At 34.0% G+C, this 21,979-nt stretch overlaps 1 pseudogene; it reads right to left on the reverse strand.

The window, feature by feature from the left end:
• Positions 1-357: 357 nt before the first annotated feature.
• The window catches only part of LOC128229895 (zinc finger CCCH domain-containing protein 10-like), a 181,524-nt pseudogene continuing 159,902 nt past the window's right edge, over positions 358-21,979 (reverse strand).

Raw genomic sequence — 21,979 nt, forward strand, 5'->3', positions numbered from 1 at the left:
TTTAATCAAATATCTTAAATAGTTCTTTAACACATAACTGTATGTCGACATAAAATTCAAATTAAGCACTCAAACGATCAATTGTACAATGACTTCAAAATACAAAATCATAACAGTAACACGTATTCGAACAAAGAAATATATCTATCAAACATTTCAATAAAGGCCAATATTTATAAAATGCAAATGGCTGTCTTGCCTATGTCATGATGATAACAAAACTATGAACATTATACATTGTTGGTTTAAATAAAACCAAAATGTAATATATATATTTTGCCCGTACATTCGTTATACATTATTTATAAATATATACAACAAAAAGGAACAAAGAAAATAATAATATAAGTAGCATTTGACTTTTTTGTTTGTTTGTCATGTTAAGTATCATAATATATGTATATTAAGTTGATAAAATGGCTCATGAGCTATAAAGTTTTTTGTTACCATATACCCGACTTTAAATAAAGATTCTTGTATCTTATGATTTTGACCAGTTAACTGATTTCCTGATACTAAATTCAAATATTCATTTAGAATTTAATGTAAATGTCTGATGATTATTATTTTTCGTGTTTTGAAATTTAACATTAATTAAAAATACACAACAAATGTTTTGCTTAATATGATATAGTAACTTTTATAATATGATTAATTTTGAGTATTTGCAGCCAAAATACACGGATGTTTTTAATTATACAAGAATCAATATTATACTAACCAGAGAGAAAACCTTTCAACAAGTTATGAGGTTTAACCTAAAATATTATACTGAAAATTACATAATCAACAATAACTATTTTTTCCACATCGCTTGTGACTGTAAAATTCCTTCCTTCTGCTTTATGAGCATAGAAACAAATATAGAGCATTTATCAGTCATCCATCAGTCAACAATTACATCTCTGATACATAAAAAATTCATCACAAGGGGAAATAAATCAATTTTAATGTACGTAATGTGAATAAAGCAATGATCACACTTTCATATTCAACGACTGTCCAAAGAAAAACCAATAATGCATAACATAACTTGTTATCAACCATGCTTACAAAATGAAACAATAAACAAACATATTTTATTAACATTGATTTAAGGGTTTTTCACAGTTGAAAACTCAAACTATGTTATAACTCATATTTTGCTTTAAAATTAAGGGTGAAAATGCCAAATTTAAACCATTAGTCAATCTTTATTGTAATGAATAAAAGCCAAAGATGTCCTAATACTTCTTCACTTTAGATCATTTAGAACACTTTTACATAAACCCCTTCATACAGAGACATTCCAGTAAATCACATCATAATGATACCACACTTAACGCCTTTTGCTCTTCAATTTTTGGATATCAGCAGCCAATTGTATAAAAGTTGGTTAAATTTAACCGCTCGTTAGGACTTATCCACTTTAATACAATTGGCTACAGACATCTATAGGCTTGGTCAGGCAAATAGTTGCCATTTTTTTTTTTTTCATCCATTCATACCCTATTTCATGAAATGTTTACCTAAAACCATTATTGATACTCTTGTAACCCTTGTTTTATGTTATAATAAATATAACTGTTACCCATGACCTAATAAGAACTATCTCATTATGGCCTTGTCAAGTGTTATGGATATTTCTGCTATGAAACATCTCTGATAGGACTGGAACATTGCTGTTTAATCCAAAGTTATATTGTTTTTGTTATAATTTAGTGTGTTTTTTTCCACTTAAAACCATCTAGATCGGAATTATTGTAAAGCAAATTGTCCCACAATAGCCTGGTCATGTCAACGCCTCTTTTACTAACTAAATACAAACATTACATTGTTGCCTGTTGTTTATAAAATTTGTCACATATTTCAGCATGGTCACTTGAAAGCCAGTTTTACCTCTGACTATGTTGTTTCACATAATAACCTTGTCATGTTAAGGACATTTTCCACAACAGAGCTTAGAAATCTGTCATATATCTGCGGAGCTGAGTTCTTGAAGTTTTCTCCACCGAACCTTGCTGTTTTGTCTTAGAAATATTTCACATTTCAGCATAGCCAAGTTTTAGAAGTTTTCCCCTCAGATCTAGGAACTCTGTCACATTTTCGCCTAGCCAAGTTTTAGAAGTTTCTCCATAAACCTAGGAAAACTGTCACATATCAGCCAAAAGTCAACATTTGACAATTTGTTCACCCTTTCTCATCCAATATCCATCCTTGTCCATTTTTGGTCTGGGCTGACCATTCCCCTGTGGTCAATGCTGATACACTTACTTCTTACTAACCAAGGGACATAACTCTGGGTGTTGGTGATTCTCACATGAGTTTTCCATCTTGTCACCATGGTAACAACTGAAAATAGAAATGGAATATTGCATTTATATAAATTTGGAACAGAAGTAAAGTGAAGAACTTTCTAAGACACTTTGCAAGTCAGTATCTTTATCATATATTTTGGAAAAGAACATACCTATAAACCTATTCCAGGACTTAAAATACTTTTAATTGTACCTTAATTATATAAATTATCTTGTTATTGAAGGTAAGCTTTTGTAAAATCCACTTAATATCATGATGAGGCGCAATGAAATCATGGCCCACAGCTGGCAGACAGGCAAGCATGCAACTTCAGAAAGACATTTGCTCTCTCATGGCATGGCCAAATAATACTATTCAACAAAAAGTCAACAACATTTACAAGGGCACCCCAAGCAGATGCTTATGTTTGTTTGTTGCTCATAATTGATCAAGGGGGGTTAATCAAGAGTTATGTAAGCCAGAGTTATTGGTATCGCTACACACCAGTGACAATATCCGTAAGAATTATGTTTTTTTTAACAGTTTCCGCGTTCAACATTGCCTAGGTCAAGGTTGCATTTTTTGCATGAAAACAAGCATGCTGTTGCCAAAGCTATGACAATATCTAAACATACGTTCTCATACATACAGGCTACTTAACATTGCTTCCAAATAATGTGACTGTTTGTTTTATGTCTATTGCTTTATCTTATAGTATAGAAATAGATTTCCAATTATGCTTCCATAAATAAAATGATGTATTTCCTAATTTATCTACACAGTAACCAGCGCTTGACAAATGCTTAACAAGATATTGATTCGCAAAAATATGAATTTCCAGGAAAATTAATCAATCTGTAATATTTGTAATACCAGGCCTATACAAACAAATAATTACTACCCTACAACTCTCAAACTCTCCAAGACAACCAATATCCCATTTATCATAAGAAGATATGTAATTATTGATAGGAGTATGTGATAAAACACATCCTTTACAAGAAAAGTTGTCAGATAAGTCATTTCCCAATCTGTCAGTAGTTTGTAAAAAATATTTCCAGAAATGATACCAGCAAGAAAATGCACATCTCTTGGGACAGCATGACGTTAAGCAAGATAACATAACAATTTATTAAATGGGATATAACAGGTTCACTTCTGGTAAAGTAATAGGAAAAAATACTGTTTTATACTAGTTAACTACCAGTATATATTTTGCCAAAAAAAAAATCAATGAATGGTTAAGTAATTTTTTGCTTGAAAAACAACAACAACAACAACAACAAGAGTAGTCCCAGAAATGTGGCAAATGCATATCAGTTGGCCTTGTTAGTGGGACAGCCAATCGACCTCTAAGTTAGCAATATCCACTATAATGAAGCAAGGCAAAGATAAGGCAATACTGCCTTTAATCAGTGAAACGTAGTTGGAGCATTGATAAAACCAAAAGGTCAATTTCATTACAAAGCAGTGCCTTTTTCACTGAGATTAAGTAGTGTTTGAATGTTACACTTGAACAGCGAAAAACATATTTTACTACAGCATAAATGGAACATGACAAATCTGTTAGTGTGACCTTGACACTTGCAATAAGATCACAAACTGTGTTAGTGAAAGACCTTTCCATGGTGCTCTAGAATAAAAAAAAATATGTAAAGTTTGATTGAATTCCCATGCATAATGATAATTTTTAAGACTATACAGATGATTCATGTTGTTGAATGATTGGACTGGGTGTATGTACAGCTTATTGAAGCACCCTGACTGCTTGTCAATTCTACAGCATTCATTTAAAGCCAAACTTCATTGTTGGAAGTGCATCTATAAGGATTGGTATGGTAAGGTATTTAAAATATGATGCAGAACATAACAAACAGAAATATGACCTACTAAAAGCTTTTTTTCAACCTATGATGAATTTCTATTTTCACATAATTAGCAGTATTAAATGACGTACATGTATGTACATTATTTTCCCCATTTCTCATTTTCCTACTTAATTCTCAGGTCGCATGCAAGAAGAGTATGCAAAGCCTGTTCGATAGATGACATTGCATGAGAACTGATAATTGACCATAAAAAGCCTGTTCAATAGATGGCGTAGCATGAGAACTGATAATTGGCGATCTTGACAATATCGTTCCCTTGTTAAGTCTGAGGCAGAAAAACATACTAAACCATAGCTAACTATTCGCCTACAGTGGTTTCTGAGAATTCCACCCCTGAAGACAGGAAGTCATCAAGTATTGATATGTAATGAAATAACATGGTTCTCTAAGGCAAATGTCTTTTTCTCCTTTTTTCACTGAGTTTTTTTCAATAATGTCGGGTAGGAGAATGGAATGAAAAATAAGAGAGAACAAAGCAATCCGATTCCGTTTACAAGCGTGAGTATAATCCCAGTCAAAAACCTTACAAATATTGAATTTATTAAAGAGTGATGGGGGTATGTCTGGATTATTATTCATGCTGAAGTTATGGTCTTTATTTTATACTTGTGTATTCTCTCTGACAAAATGTATACCAAGTTTCATTTGAATATCCTCAACAGTTTTGAGTTATGGCCAAGGTTCAAGTCTTTGCATGATGCCAACAACGACACCAAGGCGATCACATACCCTCAACTTCTGTCTTTGACAAACTGATGAGCCAAAAACAGTTGAGCTATATACGACCAAAACAGTTGAGCTATATACGACCAAAACAGTTGAGCTATATACGACCAAAAAAGTAATTTTACTATCAATAATTGTTGATTAAAAAAGACATTGTAAATTTAAACCAAACTTAATGGCCAAAACCAAACAATCTTACAAATAACCTCTAAATATAAAATGTTATCTACAGTTCAAAGGAATGATGATCAATTTTATTGTAACCCAAAACACATTTTTCTTTATAGGCCTAATGAATAGTGTCAGTGTATTTGAGACTCTAACAACCTCTGACAATGTCTACCTAGGGTATAATTGTCATTTTTATTGGCCAGCCAAGCAATATTGACAGGGCATTGATTCAACATACAAAGGGCACCAGCTGTGCATGAATAAAGTACAGGTGAACTGGGTTTTAATTTGTATATGAATTAAGGGCACCATTTCTGGTATTAAAATGGACAGGTTACGATGGATTACTTGTTAAATTGGACCTATTATATCACCTAAGTTGAACAGATTATGCTGCTGTGTTTTGAGTAATTTGTAATGTCATGTTGTGTTGTAGTTTGTCCATGTTATGGTATATTGTACAGTTTTGGTATTTTTCGAGATGTCATGTTGTGGTGTTGTCATGTTGCAGTATCGTCATAAAATGGTATTGTTAAGTAGTGGTATTTTTATGTTGTGATTATTAATATCATGTTGTAGTTTCATCATGTTGTGGAAGTGGCACGTTCTTATAATGTCATAAAACAGTCTTTAATAGTTGTCATGATGTATTATTGTCATGATGGTTTTTGTCATGTTGGGATGTTGTGGTTTTGTCATATCGTGGTATGTCATTTTGTGGCATTGTTATGTTGTGTTATTGTCATGTTGTGGTTTTGCCATATTGTGGTATTGTTATGTTGTGGTATTGTCATGTTGTGGTTTTGCCATGTTGTGGTATTGTTATGTTGTGGTATTGTCTTGATGTGGCATTGCCATGTTATGGTATTGTCATGTTGTGGCAATATCATGCTGTTGTATTGTCATGGTGTGGTATTGTCATGTTGTGGTATTGTTGTGTTGTGGTATTGTCATGTTGTGGTGTTGTCATGTTGTGGCATTAAATTTTCATGTTTAGGTATTGTCATGTTGTGGTATAGTCATGTTGTGGTTTTGTCATGTTATGGTATTGTCATGTTGTGACATTGTCATGTTGTAGTGTTGTCATGTTGTGATAATATTGTCATGTTGTGGCATTAAATTTTCATGTTAAGGTATTGTCATGTTGTGGTATAGTCATGTTGTGGTTTTGTCATGTTATGGTATTGTCATGTTGTGGCATTGTCATGTTGTGGCATTGTCATGCTGTGGTATTGTCATGTTTTGGTGTTGTCATGTTGTGATATTGTCATGTTGTGGCATTGTCATGTTTAGGTATTGTCATGTTGTGGTATAGTCATGTTGTGGTTTTGTCATGTTATGGTATTGTCATGTTGTGGTATAGTCATGTTGTGGTATTGTCATGCTGTGGCATTGTCATGTTTAGGTATTGTCATGTTGTGGTATAGTCATGTTGTGGTATTGTCATGTTGTGGTATTGTCATGCTGATGTATTGTCATGTTATGGTATTGTCATGTTATGGTATTGCCATGTTATGGTATTGTCATGCTGTGGTATTGTCATGTTGTGGCATTGCCATGTTGTGTTATTGTCATGTTGTGGCATTTGTTGTGGTATTGTCATGTTGTGGCATTGTCATGTTGTGGTGTTGTCATGTTGTGATATTGTCATGTTGTGGCATTGTCATGTTTAGGTATTGTCATGTTGTGGTATAGTCATGTTGTGGTTTTGTCATGTTATGGTATTGTCATGTTATGGTATTGCCATGTTATGGTATTGTCATGCTGTGGTATTGTCATGCTGTGGTATTGTCATGTTGTGGCATTGTCATGTTGTGGCATTGCCATGTTGTGGCATTTGTTGTGGTATTGTCATGTTGTGGCATTGTCATGTTGTGGTGTTGTCATGTTGTGATATTGTCATGTTGTGGCATTGTCATGTTTAGGTATTGTCATGTTGTGGTATAGTCATGTTGTGGTTTTGTCATGTTATGGTATTGTCATGTTGTGGCATTGTCATGTTGTGGAATTGTCATGTTGTGGTATTGTCATGCTGTGGTATTGTCATGTTGTGGCATTGTCATGTTGTGGCATTGCCATGTTGTGGAATTGTCATGTTGTGGTATTGTCATGCTGTGATATTGTCATGCTATGGTATTGTCATGTTATGGTGTTGTCATGTTGTGGTATAGTCATGTTGTGGTTTTGTCATGTTATGGTATTGTCATGTTGTGACATTGTCATGTTGTAGTGTTGTCATGTTGTGATAATATTGTCATGTTGTGGCATTAAATTTTCATGTTAAGGTATTGTCATGTTGTGGTATAGTCATGTTGTGGTTTTGTCATGTTATGGTATTGTCATGTTGTGGCATTGTCATGTTGTGGTGTTGTCATGTTGTGGCATTGTCATGCTGTGGTATTGTCATGTTTTGGTGTTGTCATGTTGTGATATTGTCATGTTTAGGTATTGTCATGTTGTGGTATAGTCATGTTGTGGTTTTGTCATGTTATGGTATTGTCATGTTGTGGTATAGTCATGTTGTGGTATTGTCATGCTGTGGCATTGTCATGTTTAGGTATTGTCATGTTGTGGTATAGTCATGTTGTGGTATTGTCATGTTGTGGTATTGTCATGCTGATGTATTGTCATGTTATGGTATTGTCATGTTATGGTATTGCCATGTTATGGTATTGTCATGCTGTGGTATTGTCATGCTGTGGTATTGTCATGTTGTGGCATTGCCATGTTGTGTTATTGTCATGTTGTGGCATTTGTTGTGGTATTGTCATGTTGTGGTGTTGTCATGTTGTGATATTGTCATGTTGTGGCATTGTCATGTTTAGGTATTGTCATGTTGTGGTATAGTCATGTTGTGGTTTTGTCATGTTATGGTATTGTCATGTTATGGTATTGCCATGTTATGGTATTGTCATGCTGTGGTATTGTCATGTTATGGTATTGCCATGTTATGGTATTGTCATGCTGTGGTATTGTCATGCTGTGGTATTGTCATGTTGTGGCATTGCCATGTTGTGTTATTGTCATGTTGTGGCATTTGTTGTGGTATTGTCATGTTGTGGCATTGTCATGTTGTGGTGTTGTCATGTTGTGATATTGTCATGTTGTGGCATTGTCATGTTTAGGTATTGTCATGTTGTGGTATAGTCATGTTGTGGTTTTGTCATGTTATGGTATTGTCATGTTGTGGCATTGTCATGTTGTGGAATTGTCATGTTGTGGTATTGTCATGCTGTGGTATTGTCATGTTGTGGCATTGTCATGTTGTGGCATTGCCATGTTGTGGAATTGTCATGTTGTGGTATTGTCATGCTGTGATATTGTCATGCTATGGTATTGTCATGTTATGGTGTTGTCATGTTGTGGTATTGCCATGTTGTGGCATTGTCATGTTGTGATATTGTCATGTTATGGCATTGTCATGTTGTGATATTGTCATGTTGTGGCATTGTCATGTTGTGGTATTGTCATGTTATGATATTGTCATGTTGTGATATTGCCATGTTGTGGTATTGTCATGTTGTGGCATTGTCATGTTGTGTTATTGTCATGTTTTGGCATTGTCATGTTGTGGTATTGTCATGTTGTGGTATTGTCATGTTATGGTATTGACATGTTATGGCATTGTCATGTTGTGATATTGTCATGTTGTGGTATTGACATGTTGTGTAATAGTCATGTTATGGCATTGTCATGTTGTGATATAGTCATGTTGTGGTATTGACATGTTGTGTAATAGTCATGTTGTGGTATTGACATTGCCTTCAATGTGTAATTTGCTCTAAATGTGCAAATGTAAGCCAAGGCTTGGAAACCATTCTGAATTTTTAGATATTTTCACATGAAGCATGCTGCACATATTGTTGTCCATTAAAATTGTACATGACTCTGGCTAAAAATATATTGAGTTAAATCCCCTGTTGACAGGTTTTGGACATATTGACAACGCAGATGACACCATTACAGCACCAGGACGTTGAATATACCTAATAAACAGATCAGCATAAAATACATCAAGTTGCAATGATTTTTTTTTCCTTTTTATTGAGAATATTTAAAATGCATACCTTCTCCATTCCCCTGTAAGCATGTTGCATTCATGCATCAAGGTAGACAGAAAATGATACATTATCAAAAGGTTTCCACCCAACTTAAAACTTGATTCAATTCAAAATTCTTGTGATATTTAACCAAACAGTCTCTTTATCCTTTAAACATGATATGATTGCATGTCATTTATATGATATTAATATGAATCTTGTTTTTGTCATCTGAATTAAGTGTAATTTTGATTTATTAGAAAATGTGAATCATTGAATGCAAGATTGAGGGTGTCTGTTAAAATGCATTTATCAAATAGAATGTAGCCCGCCCAGTATTAAGGCTGACTACTGATCTACCCAAACAGACGTCAGGCAAACCTGAAAAGTACATGTTTTAGAGGTCAAAATTATATTTTGTCAAATAAGTCTGGTGAGTATCTTTCAAATTTTCTAATACATTTATTTTAGTTAATCCATAGTCAGACATTATAATTGGTTATAATCAGGTGAAGCAGAAGATATAAGCAGTGGCTGGCCCAGTAGTGGGTAGTTTACACAATATAATAAAGACCACTAAAAGTTAAAGAATGTTCTTACAAACAGTAAATGGAGAGTCACTTCAAACCATTTACTGTACTTGCAATGTTTAACATTAACTTTAAGATGTCACTTAAATAATTATCTGTCTAACAGGTCCAATAATGATATAACATGAAAAGAACGACAATGTATTAAATTCTCTGATTAAAATTTTACTATGTTTTATTAGTATCAAGAAATAGACTATGATGATTAAGCTATGAAATGACGATATTAACAATATCTAGTGAACATATAATTTTATATTGACAAGATATGTTTATGAATGTCTTTTGTCAAATTTAATTAACACAAAGTTAATTTCAAGTTACACTAAGTCAGGACATGAAGAAGTATTTCCAGGCAAACCAACTGTGCTGGTATATTATGATATGAAAATTAAACATCAATCCACGCAGATCTTGTCCATTTTTCTCTGTCTTTTTCAAACAATTGGTCTAAAATGATGCATTTTGATATAATTCATGCATAATTTCTCTACAATATTGACAGAAAATATTGCCTTGGATTTAAGCAAGACATGTATCGGGTGCCCCCCACCCCCAGATCATCTAGTTAGTTATATAATAACACATAAGGGCATCGTTACCAAGGTTACAATTTTAATTGTGTGCTCTCACTTTTATTAGAGTTTTCCAGTTATGACCAACATTACAATGGGAGTTTTCCAGTGGGAGCGTGCATGGATGGACCTTAAAACTAGTCTAGTACTTAATTGCCTAATCTTCAATTTCATTGGCTGAGAATGTAGGTTGTATTCTAATTCTGGATTCGTTTTTTTCTTCACTGGTTGTCACCCCTGAATGTCTCAAATAATGAATGACATAAGCAGTAGTGAACACTTTTAAAACAGGAAATGATGTGTATTGTTATGTTCCAGACAATACTTAATTCAGACATTAAGTTTTTATTTAAATATAGAGTTCTTCTTTTCAAATATTGACCTAACAATGATTTATTTGACCTAGAAACTGTCAGTTCATTCATTTGTGTGGTTGTGATTTTACTGAGACAGATTTCAACAATGTAATAGAAATCTGATTTTATCCCAATGTAGACCAATTTCAATATTTTACCACCAAGTTAAAAGCACCCTTTGTTTTTACAAATTGCCAACAATTTTTAAAAGGCAGACATATTTGCATAAAGCAAATATTGAATAACTAGAGCTGTCATTGTAAGTGACAAATGCCCCTAAAGTGGCAGACAGATCAATGGAATATGCCAACATTCAGGAACAGCCTAAAGGGCATGTCACACACTACAGTAGTACCTCCGGGACTAAACCGGAGCATACAGTTAAAAACAGCGAGAAAATCAGTCGAGCCCTATCGAAAAAGCTCTCAAAAAAAAAATGGCTGAAGCAATGACCAATATAGTACTACCGTTGGAGCGGATGCGCTACCGAAATACCACTTTTCTTTCACCAATGATATACCGAGGAACTGACAATGTTCTACAGATGTTCCGGAAATTGCCGATTGTCAGCTATAGTGGAGTGATACCCTTGCACTGCAGTTATACTATCTATGAATGGTATAGTAGTAGGGTGTCACATAGCTATTTATACCATCTCAAGCTGATGCTATTTTGTTTGCCGAAGACAATGTATTACTATTGTTCTTAATTATGTAATACAATTGTGATACTGTTGCCCTGCTGTACTTATACCAATTCCGAAATTTGTACTCAGGTACTAAGCTCCTGTGACCCACATCTTTTAAGTAACAGGCCCTAAACATAAACTATAACCATGTATGCAGGACCCAATGATTGATGACTTCAAGTGTCAGGGTAGGGACCTTGGACTTGCAGGCGGCACTGATCCAGAGATTATAGGACCTGCAGGTTGCCCCTTGCATGACAATTAAAGCTACAGCCTAGACAGGACAACATATACTAATATATGTGCTGATATATGCAGCATTTCATAATGATTCATCATCTTATGTGAAAACACCACTGCTGTTGATGCAAACAAACATTTTTATGAGAGTTATGGCCCTTGCTTCACGTGTGTTGGGACTGGTAACATGTGTACTAAGTTTCATGAGAATATCTTCAATAAATTGTTGAACTTAACTAAATCAAACTTACTGCCAACATTATTCTCCCAACAAGCTAGGCTACATGACAATATTTTTCTATTAACACCTCTATTTGTTTTAGTCAGAATGGTCGGAATTAATGTCCATAAATTTTTATGCATACTATTATTTTTCCCTTTCCCAGTCAATCCCCCCCCCCACCAGAGTTTTTTTGTGTATAATTGTGGAAGTGTAGATAGAATACTGGTGATGTTATTTTACTTCTAAGAATCTTGTCAACATATTTTATGCTGACATGACGAGATGAAACATGACATGTTGACTTTTTTCCCACTTGTCCATTTATTTACCTGGATATGTTGATTTTTTTTTTGCCGAGAAATAAGGTAAAACAGGCTATGTGCACCTCATTTACAATAAACTCCACACTGTGTGTTCAACTATTTTAATAATTGACAAAATAAAAAAAGTTGATGTTATACAGTTAATAAGTTAAAACATGTCAACCTACACTTGGTATCATATGTCGAGTAATATAACTAATGTCAAGCCAACCTATAACAAGTAAACAAGACCACTAATCACATCATCAGTATAAAATGATATTTGTCTCCATATTAAATGGTAGCGTTATACCAAGCATACATTATTTATCATGATCGAGTTACAGTAATGATACCAGTAAAAAATGACAAAATACTTGAACTGAAAATTAGCACAGACATCTTTTATTTATGTACAGATTGGGAAAAAACACTTTTCAATTTAACATACATAACATTTAAAAAGCTGTTATTTAGTTTTGGCGCAATATAATATGACTTCTCTGTTCTATTTATTTTAAAAAGTTGCCTTAAGGCTTATGCAAGATGGCTTCTTCTTGAAAGAGTTTTTAAAGTTAGAACATTTCAGAGTATGAGCATCATTACATATATCACACTGTGAAATGATCTCATCCATTACAACAATTCATATTCAGATTTAAAAATAATTATAAGACAATTTAAAATATTTGTGTTTTAAAAAATCCATATGATTATACTGCACCATGATACACACTTTTAAATAGCAGTTAAAGTAACCTTCCCGACACAGACCCACTTAAAATTCCTTTAAAGCTAAAATAATTGTTAAACAATCAAAGAGCATTTAGTGATAAAAGATAAATTAAAAACATGAACACCAAAAAAGAACCTCTTCAGTTTGGATTACCGTATACCTCAATTGCACTTATGAGAATTTATAGATATAGATCTAGTTTGCTTTTTACAAAATTATTTAAGCAGCATGCAACACCGGGCAAGTTTGAATTCAGTTGTATTTCTAATGTCTACATAATATCATACACACTCAACATAATTATATGCTTTAAAAAGACTCAAACTTAAAAGTGCTCAAGGATCATCATTGACTACAACAACAATATTCATTGTTAGCCAGAGTTGTGGGCCCTGAGTCATTTCCCTTTTATGATAGTAAAATTTCAATTAGTGTTTCATCTTTTAAAAAATCGAAAAACAAAGTTGAGTCCAATCAATTTTTGATTTCACTAGACTTCTAAATGTCGATCAGCATCTATCTAAATGACACTTTTTCCATAATTACATATATATACACAAATTCTTGTATTTTGATTTAAACATCTAAAAACATTAAAAGAAAATCTTAATGATATTCACGTACCTGAGTGTAATTATTAACATATCATCAATAATTATCAGGAGAGGTCGTAACCTGACCAACCACTTAGTCATCAATCATTTTTATTCATACAGAAATCAGTGTAATTGTCGTATTTCATGTTCGGCCAATAATTTCCATAAAGTTGTGACAGAAGATTCTAATGAATATGCATATTAGGTAAATTATTTATATCTTTGTCCATTTTGATGAACTTTGCAATTAGTTTTCAAGAATAATTTTAAATGTCTGAGTAATATGCAAATAAACAGAATTTGTTATGCACATAAGGAAAGAGAAAAAAATGGTTTGTTTCGGATAAGATGGTTGTCATTCAAGCATTCAAGTAAACTATAAAAGGATTATATCTTATCCATAATGCACCAGTCAATTGTAACTTCGCCCCCCCACCCAGGCTCGGGGAATAGCAGGGACTTTGACTTTTTGTTCAGCCAAGCCCGGGAAAATCCCCTTCCTGCGGAGATGAACTGCTGGTAAAATCCCCGCCAAATGCCCCCGCACGTCAGGGACCATAGGTAAGGCCCATCCCCCGCTATTTTTGTCGTGAAGACAAAACCACCGCATTCACCTGGCACAGCAGGGCCACGTGGAAGGTAAAAACATGGCTATCCTCGGTAAACCCCATGCAGGACCTGGGGGGCCTTGGTTACAATTGACTGGTGCATAAAGCAAAAGCTTTTTTTTTTCACTTGTTTATCTTGAGTGCTGTACCCATTTTTTTCTGCTCCTGTCAGCTAATAGGGCTTTTTAAAGATAAGAAAAGTGTCATTAAAACCTAGAGAATATGGAGAGTATAAGACGGGAGTTAACCAGAATTGACACTTTCTACGTTCAATAAAATTAAAAAACACCCAGTCAACATAGACTGATCAAGATGATCGTTAAAATGTAAGGCATTCTTTGAAAATTTTTTTTGAAATATCTCTGTGCCATCACCAATTTTGTCCAAATATGATCAGCTTTGAACGACACCAACTTTCTTCATTAAAGTTTTTCGAGATGTTGCGTTTACAGTTTCTTACTAAGATATTAAATTGTATTCAGAGAAATTAAATTATCCTATTACTACATATTTTAGTGACATGGCCTTAAAAGAATTCAATTATTACAGACAAAAGATGACATTTTGTTAAGCATTAGATAATCTTAAACAATGACTTCAATAAATAAAGCTTTTACAATCCAACTGACAAGTAATTTCAATATCATCATTTCACAAGTTTCTCAGCCATTTTCATCAAAATTTGTTTTTTTCTACATTAACAAACTCCGCTTTCAAAGATGCTAAAACAGACAATTATGACTGTGATAAATTGTTTCTTTCAGGGCAAGGAAAAGAACATTTATAAAAACAAAATCACTGTGTCAAACTGTGTTGTGAAATTTAATTATGAACAGAATCTGATGTATTACTTCTTACAGAATTTATGAGGAAAATTGTTCAAGATTTGTCTTCATTCTGGAGACACGAAGGCTCACTTTCAGTTGTTGAATTGTTTCAGAGTCATCATGGACAACATTTAAATGGATCATTCAACACTAGGCCTCGAGCGAGTGATTACAAACAGCCTTAAGTGGCAAATCTGCAAATCTTCATTTCATTGTTAAACATTCCTTTTAGTTGAGTATTGATGATAAATTTAATGATTAAATGCTATTTTAAATTTCTCAATTATGTGAAACAAAATGAAAATACTATTTTTTTAAATATTTTTCTAAGTCTGAGCCTAGACCCTGACTTGAGAATGTAATCATGGCAGCTCAGGGCCTGCACATGATTTTCAAAAAATGTGCCTTTTAAAGCTTAAAAACTCTTCTAAAAGTATTAAAGAAAACACATTATAAAACCCCTCTCCCCCTTTACAGAAATGTCCTGCACAACTTATGCACCAGTCAAATGTAACCACGGCCCCACCAGGTCCAGGGAATAGCGGGGACTTTGACTTTTGGTCCAGCCAACCCCGGGTAAAATCCCTGCCCTGCGGGGACGAACTGATGGTAAAATACCCGCCACATGCCCCCACATTCCAGGGATCCTAGGTAAGGCCCAATCCCGGCTATATTTTGTGCGAAGACAAAACCACCGCCTTCACCCAGCACTGTGGGGCCATCTGAAAGGTAAAAACACGGCCCATTTCCCCTGCTATCCCCGGTATACCCCCGGACCTGGGGGGGGGGGGGGCGTGGTTACAATTGACTGTAAACAGCTGCCCTCCTGATTATCTTCTATTATAGTATAATTAAGTTTATGATATTTTTTTCAATTTTTGGAGACCTTAATAATAACTAACTGTAGTGTTGAAAAATAATTTGAATTAATATTAGAAATAAAAACAGACCTATCAAAACTGTCAAGATATTCCTATTTATAAATTACTTCCCATGACCCTGAACCACCCTGATCTTTTATATTCATAACCATTAAACCAAACAGGAGAAAACAGTGTCAAACTGTGACATACCTAGATAACTAAAATTATGTTTGGAAATGGATTCAATATATTTTTATGTTAAAAAAAATCCTAAATTGCAGAGTGACTTAATTTGATTTATATCAATTGGCTAAAGCAAAATATCTCCAGGTCCCGTGAAGCTATTGAACCACTTAAAGCACAAACGATACTCACACTATAAAGAAGCAGGGGACGGGGGTATCAGTCACTGTCAGTGAGCAAGACTGCTAGCACTCATTCGCATCCCCTGGGAGACAATCGGGTAGGAAACCAGAGACCCATTAAGTTCAATAGTCTGAGCGAGACTTTGATTATTTGATGGCTGGAGGCCCGACATCGTCTGCGGTAGTGAGACAGGAACGATTGTGGGCGGATTCATTGACAGCGTTGCTGTATTTAAAGTCTGTTGAGCTGCAATGCTGCATTGTCCCCCAGGCACTGCCGCTAACGCAGCTTCGCGAACCATTCGCTGCTGTAGTGCCTGTTGCTGATGTTGCTGCGTTATTGTCGTTAAGTCATTGCTTAGCGCAATTTGCTGAGCGAGACTGGTATTAAGATGGTTAAGTGAGGAAGCTTGAATTGCGGCATGCACACCTGCCGAGTTAAGAGTCTGTAAAATGTTTGTTTTACTCACTCGATATCGGGCGTTTTGTTCCAAGAGCACTTCGTTTGTTGCTGTTAAGTCTGCAACCTGTTTTTTAAGTTCGTCGACTTTTTTCCGCAACATTGAATTCTCATCTTCTAATAACTGATAACTGAGCGGTTTAGAATTTGGTGATAAAGGAGGGTAGCGATTTTCGAACGATCTAAATCCGTCATTAGCGAATTCTGGATCAAGTCTTCTACGCTTGATACTAACTTCTTGCTCAAACTCGAACCGATCAAAACGAGGCTCCTTACTGAACAGTTTCATTATTACGTCCCTCAGACTTTCTCTGTAAGAATTCATACTCCGAGCTTGATATGTGACGATATTTACACTGGTTTCCCCTATGACAGTCACCTTTCAAATTATCCTTACATATAGGAACACCACCCTTTGCAACCATTTCAGCATGATTCACACCGATGCCGAGTGCCGCAGCTGGCTGAACGCGAGACGGCAACTCACCAGTTAATCGAGCGTGATCTTCCTCCTCTCGAGTACAGTGCAGGAATTTACAATTACTCCGCCGGCATCCATTATTCTGAAAGTCGTGACAGAATGTGTATTCGGAGATCTTTTTAAATTCAGCTGTTTCTGGTTCACCGGGGTGACGATATTTACACCGCTTCCCACGCCTGCAGACATTACGCAGAAAATCGCGGCAAATGTCATTAGTATGCCCATTGTCACTTCCACTTTCACTATGGTCCGACATTTTCTCACTGCTTTCCGACATTGTGTGAAAAGTCATACAGAAATCAAGTCCTCTTTTATGAACTTAACCAGTTTAAGCAGCTTTGCGCCAATTTTTGTTTGCAACAGAATAAAAATGAAGTGTTTACAGAAAGATATTCACGCTGCCGCAAGGTCGGTCGCAAGGCAGAATGTTAGTAACATTAAAATCACATGACTTGGTCACAGTGTATCTCACCTTGCTCAGTCAAGCGTCTATAAGCACATCGATGGAATCTGAAAATAGAATGAATACATTTTGAGATGAAGATATAAGCAGAAAATTAAATGTTGAGTATAGTGTTTGTAACCTTGAAACTTACATCTAGAGGTACCCGGCCAATATTCACTCAAGTCTTGAAATTTTATGATCCAGACTCAAAACCATTTTTTTTTTTATTACATTGTAAAATTGATATGCAATAAAGGTACAAATTGTTGAAAATATTTGAAATCAGACCATATTTAAGTTACTTTAGACTCAGGACGTTACTGAATATGGACCCAGGATCCCAAGTTTAACACATTCAGAAAAGGCCAAAAAATGTGGGTCCCAGGGATGCACAGTTAGTAGGAATCAGACTGCATGCAGTTCAATTTCTTTACACCAGCTACTGCATTATGTTACCTATTATTATAGTAAACACGCAATTCTGTTCTCCCAGCCCTTCAGTGCTTTGATCATACATACACATATTTTATTCATATGAAAATAAAATAAATACAAAACATCATTTGAAAATAGGAAAATATAAAAACTTCTCAATCTAGAATTGAAATCATGATTGTATTATGATAATTCTTGAAAAGAAGTTCTTCTATAATTCTTTGTTATTTAAACTGATAAACCATAAAGAAAATTAGTGGGATAATAATTCTCCTACCACAAAGATTACCTTTGTTACAGAATATTATCTCTATGTAATTAAATTGCAATAAATCTTCAACATTATATGAAAGTTGTAGCATAAAGTTCTTTTCTATTTCTCAAAATCAGTAGACAAAATTCCTATAAAATCCATACCTTTCAACTCATTAAATCCTAAACAACGTATGTTTTCATTTAAATATCATCACAATAAATGAGAAAACTAATATAATTTACGAGAAAATTGAGAATGTATTCTAAAAGACATTCGGTGATAATTGAAAGGTGAAATGTTAATATGGCAATAACTCTTCCAATTATTGTCTTTCATATATTAATGTTAACCCAGAAACATTCGCATTATATATAATTTTCCTTTAATCAAATATTACCAGGTACAAGAAAATCGTTTTTTTTAATGAAAAGGAATTTTTAGTGAAATATGTTATTTCTGTCGTCTACATAAACACATTTAATACTTTAATAGAAGATTCATTTGGTCAAGTCATATAGACAGTTTTACCAAGCCAAATAATTACAAGATTAACACCCCAAGTGACAAAGCCAGGTTTTCAATGATTGACTGATTAGTAGTCTTCAGCCTTCGTTGTTAGATTTAGTTTCAACTGTTTTTCTATGTTTTTCTATATTGAGTAACAGTAACCTTGACCCTAGGGGCCCCAAATGCAATCCCACGAAAGGTCTCCAAAAACTCTTCCTTTATACCAAGTTTGGTCACAATATGCCAACACTAACTAATGTCATTTAGAACCAACAATTTTTCGACTTTATGTAACAGTAACCCTTGACCTTAGGGGTCCCAAACGCAATCTAATGAAAGCTCTCCATAAACTCCTCCTATATAACAAGTTAGGTTATTATTATTTGTCAACCCTAACTAAATTAAATTTCGTTCAGTCCTGAACATTTTTTAATTTTAGTAACAGTGACCTTGACCTTGACGCTAAGAGCTCCAAATGCAATCCCATGAAAGGTCTCCATAAACTATTTTTATATACCAGTTTGCAATATGTCAGCCCAAACTAAAGTTATTCAGTACCAACTGTTTTTCTATTTTTGATTTCTATATGTAACATCGCTGACCTTGACCTTTTATAGAATGGACCCTAAAGGAATCCTAAGCAAGTTCTTCACCTATTCTTTCTTTCATAATGTTTGATGTCCATATGGATGAACGGAATTCAAGTTATTTACTGGAAAACCCCTACTGCCATAGAAAAGTTTTGACAATTTAAGGGCCATAACTCTGGAATTGATAGTGCAATTTGGCAGTTGATTTAAAAGACAGTCAATATGTGGTGCTAATATTAACACTATGACACAGTTTGGTAAAGATTTGATATAAATGCAGTTATTTGTTTTGAGATCAGAAACAGTCCTTTGTGCACTGTGAATGTAGCGGACGCCGTTCAACATAATCCCTACATGTATGTGTCTCCCGTGGTACGCATAACATAAAAAATTACCGAGGTTTTGGTTTTTGATCAAAATGTTTTGCATAAATGTAAACTAAAGCTAATATTTTAATATGAGCTTTAAAATGGTTGAAAGTAATAAAGTTAGTATCTAAATTGTTAAATTATGTTGCTTTATATTTTAATCTGAAATGTGGTTCATATATACATGAATATTTAAATTTGCTCAGAAAATTCTATTTTTAAACAGGCCTGACAGTTAGAAAATACATTTCTTTCCAGTATAATTATTTTAAAACCATATAAAGCTGTCTACCTTGTAATATAAATACTGTCAAAATGATGATTACAGATTCATTTTAAAATCATAATCAAGTCAAAACCTATTATTTCTTTAAAAACATATGGAAGGCAATCTTGTTCTATATACATATTAACAAAGTAAAGATCATAAACCCTTGCACAGCATCAAAACCACATTTACAATCTCAGCTTGACAAGTTCATTGGCTGATATTCAGAAATGAAAACATTATTAATAAAAGGATGAATTAGGCCTTCTAATTACCCAAGTGGACAACAGTTTTCAACAAAAATGTTATATAGATTTGCTGTTTAAGTTACAATATAGTTCATTCATTCAAATGTTGACAATTCAGCTGCAATTATGAAAATCGTTCATATCTTTGATTCAATTCAGTATTAAATGTCCCCAATCAGGCGCTGTGAGTAAGTCAATGAAGTCACTTATGCACATGCAGTCAATTGTAACCACGGCCCCCCCAGGTCCGGGGGTATACCAGGGATAGCCGGGGAAATGGGCCGTGTTTTTACCTAATCTTTCTTTGTTACATTTAATTTCCAGAATGTAAACTATAATTTCAAACAATTTTTTTTAAAAATATTTTACATTCCAGAAAAATAAAATTGTAGCTTGAATGGGGTTTTAATAATAGTAATCAGATGAAACACAAATAGGGACTTTTAAAACAATAGTTATATCAGGTAAATACCATACATTTTATATCTAGGTACAACACACATTATTCCATATTTCAACAGGTATCAAAATATTTACCTAAACACAGCACAACTGTTTGTATACAAAGAAACAAGATTTATTCAACAGAGTTTCCGAATTCCAGAAAACATTGTACAACACTGATATATTTTGTGTAACAGACAAGAAGAGTTTTAGAGAGATTATTCTTCAGAATAAAATCCCTCAAAGCACCTGAGCTTCAGCAGCTAATTAAATATCCCATTACAGGTTAAAACGCATACCTTATGTAATTGAATTTAGAACTGCCTGAGAGCTGGAATTGTTACTAAGGAGACCGTTACAGTTTTGTTTCTCATTACTTTATTCTTTTAGTAAATAACATGATTAATTTACAATTCCTAGGGACATTGCAGGTGCCATATTATCTGAAAGAGCTCAGGTAACGAAAATTATTAAGGATTGTTTTTCATTATTAATATATTTCTGATTAATTATTAATATCTTTTACAAAATTTGGGAAGATGATTATATTTGATTTTGCAAGAAAAAAATCCAATTTGGTTCTCACAAAATATCTAACTTTTTTTTCTTAATTATTTCATCAAAATTCTTCATATGATGATGTATCAGACAGAGTGAGCATGACTTTGCACAATCCAATCGTACAGAATGGCAGCTACATTTGTGTAGAATATGTTCTTTCAATTTAATTATGTTCAAAAAGTCATGTTTTTCCTTTTAATTAATGAAAATGAAAATCATTTGCATAGCATATTTTCGTTCATGGATTGTGTGTTCTAATAAAAATGTAGATCATTAATTTTGTAAAGCACTTTTTTTCTTGTGATATGTTCTTTTTCTGAAATATTATCTAAAAACAGTTTTCCTTCAGAATTGAAAAACAAAAAACAATCATCCAGCCTTTCCGAAATTGTAAAAATTCTGCTTGGCCACCGGACAGGCACGTTGGAAGTTTTCTCCGTTCCGAGAAAATATTTGCCTTTCCGACCAAACATGTCATTAAAAACTATACAAAAAGAATAAAAAAATGAATATCAACTGGTTTTTATGCTTTCCTGATTTCATTGTCAAAAATACATTTACACACTACACAGACATGTCAACTAGTAAAAATAAACACTTAGTCTCGCAAAAAATAATGTCAAATTAACATCGCTGGCATTTAGGTGTTTTCCAGTTTTCTGGTAATTCCACCAACCGCCGCCATTTTGACACAGATGCTGAAGCATATTGAGTGCTGATGATTTTGATTGTCCCTGGTTGCAAACCAAGAACCAATCAAAACAGATGTAATTAAATGCCGTTAAGGCTGCATCGTATTTACTTGTTTATCTCTGGAAATCAACATCATTATTCCATATTGGAA

This window comes from Mya arenaria, chromosome 1 (genome assembly GCF_026914265.1).
Source record: "Mya arenaria isolate MELC-2E11 chromosome 1, ASM2691426v1".
In the NCBI taxonomy this organism is placed as follows: domain Eukaryota; kingdom Metazoa; phylum Mollusca; class Bivalvia; order Myida; family Myidae; genus Mya; species Mya arenaria.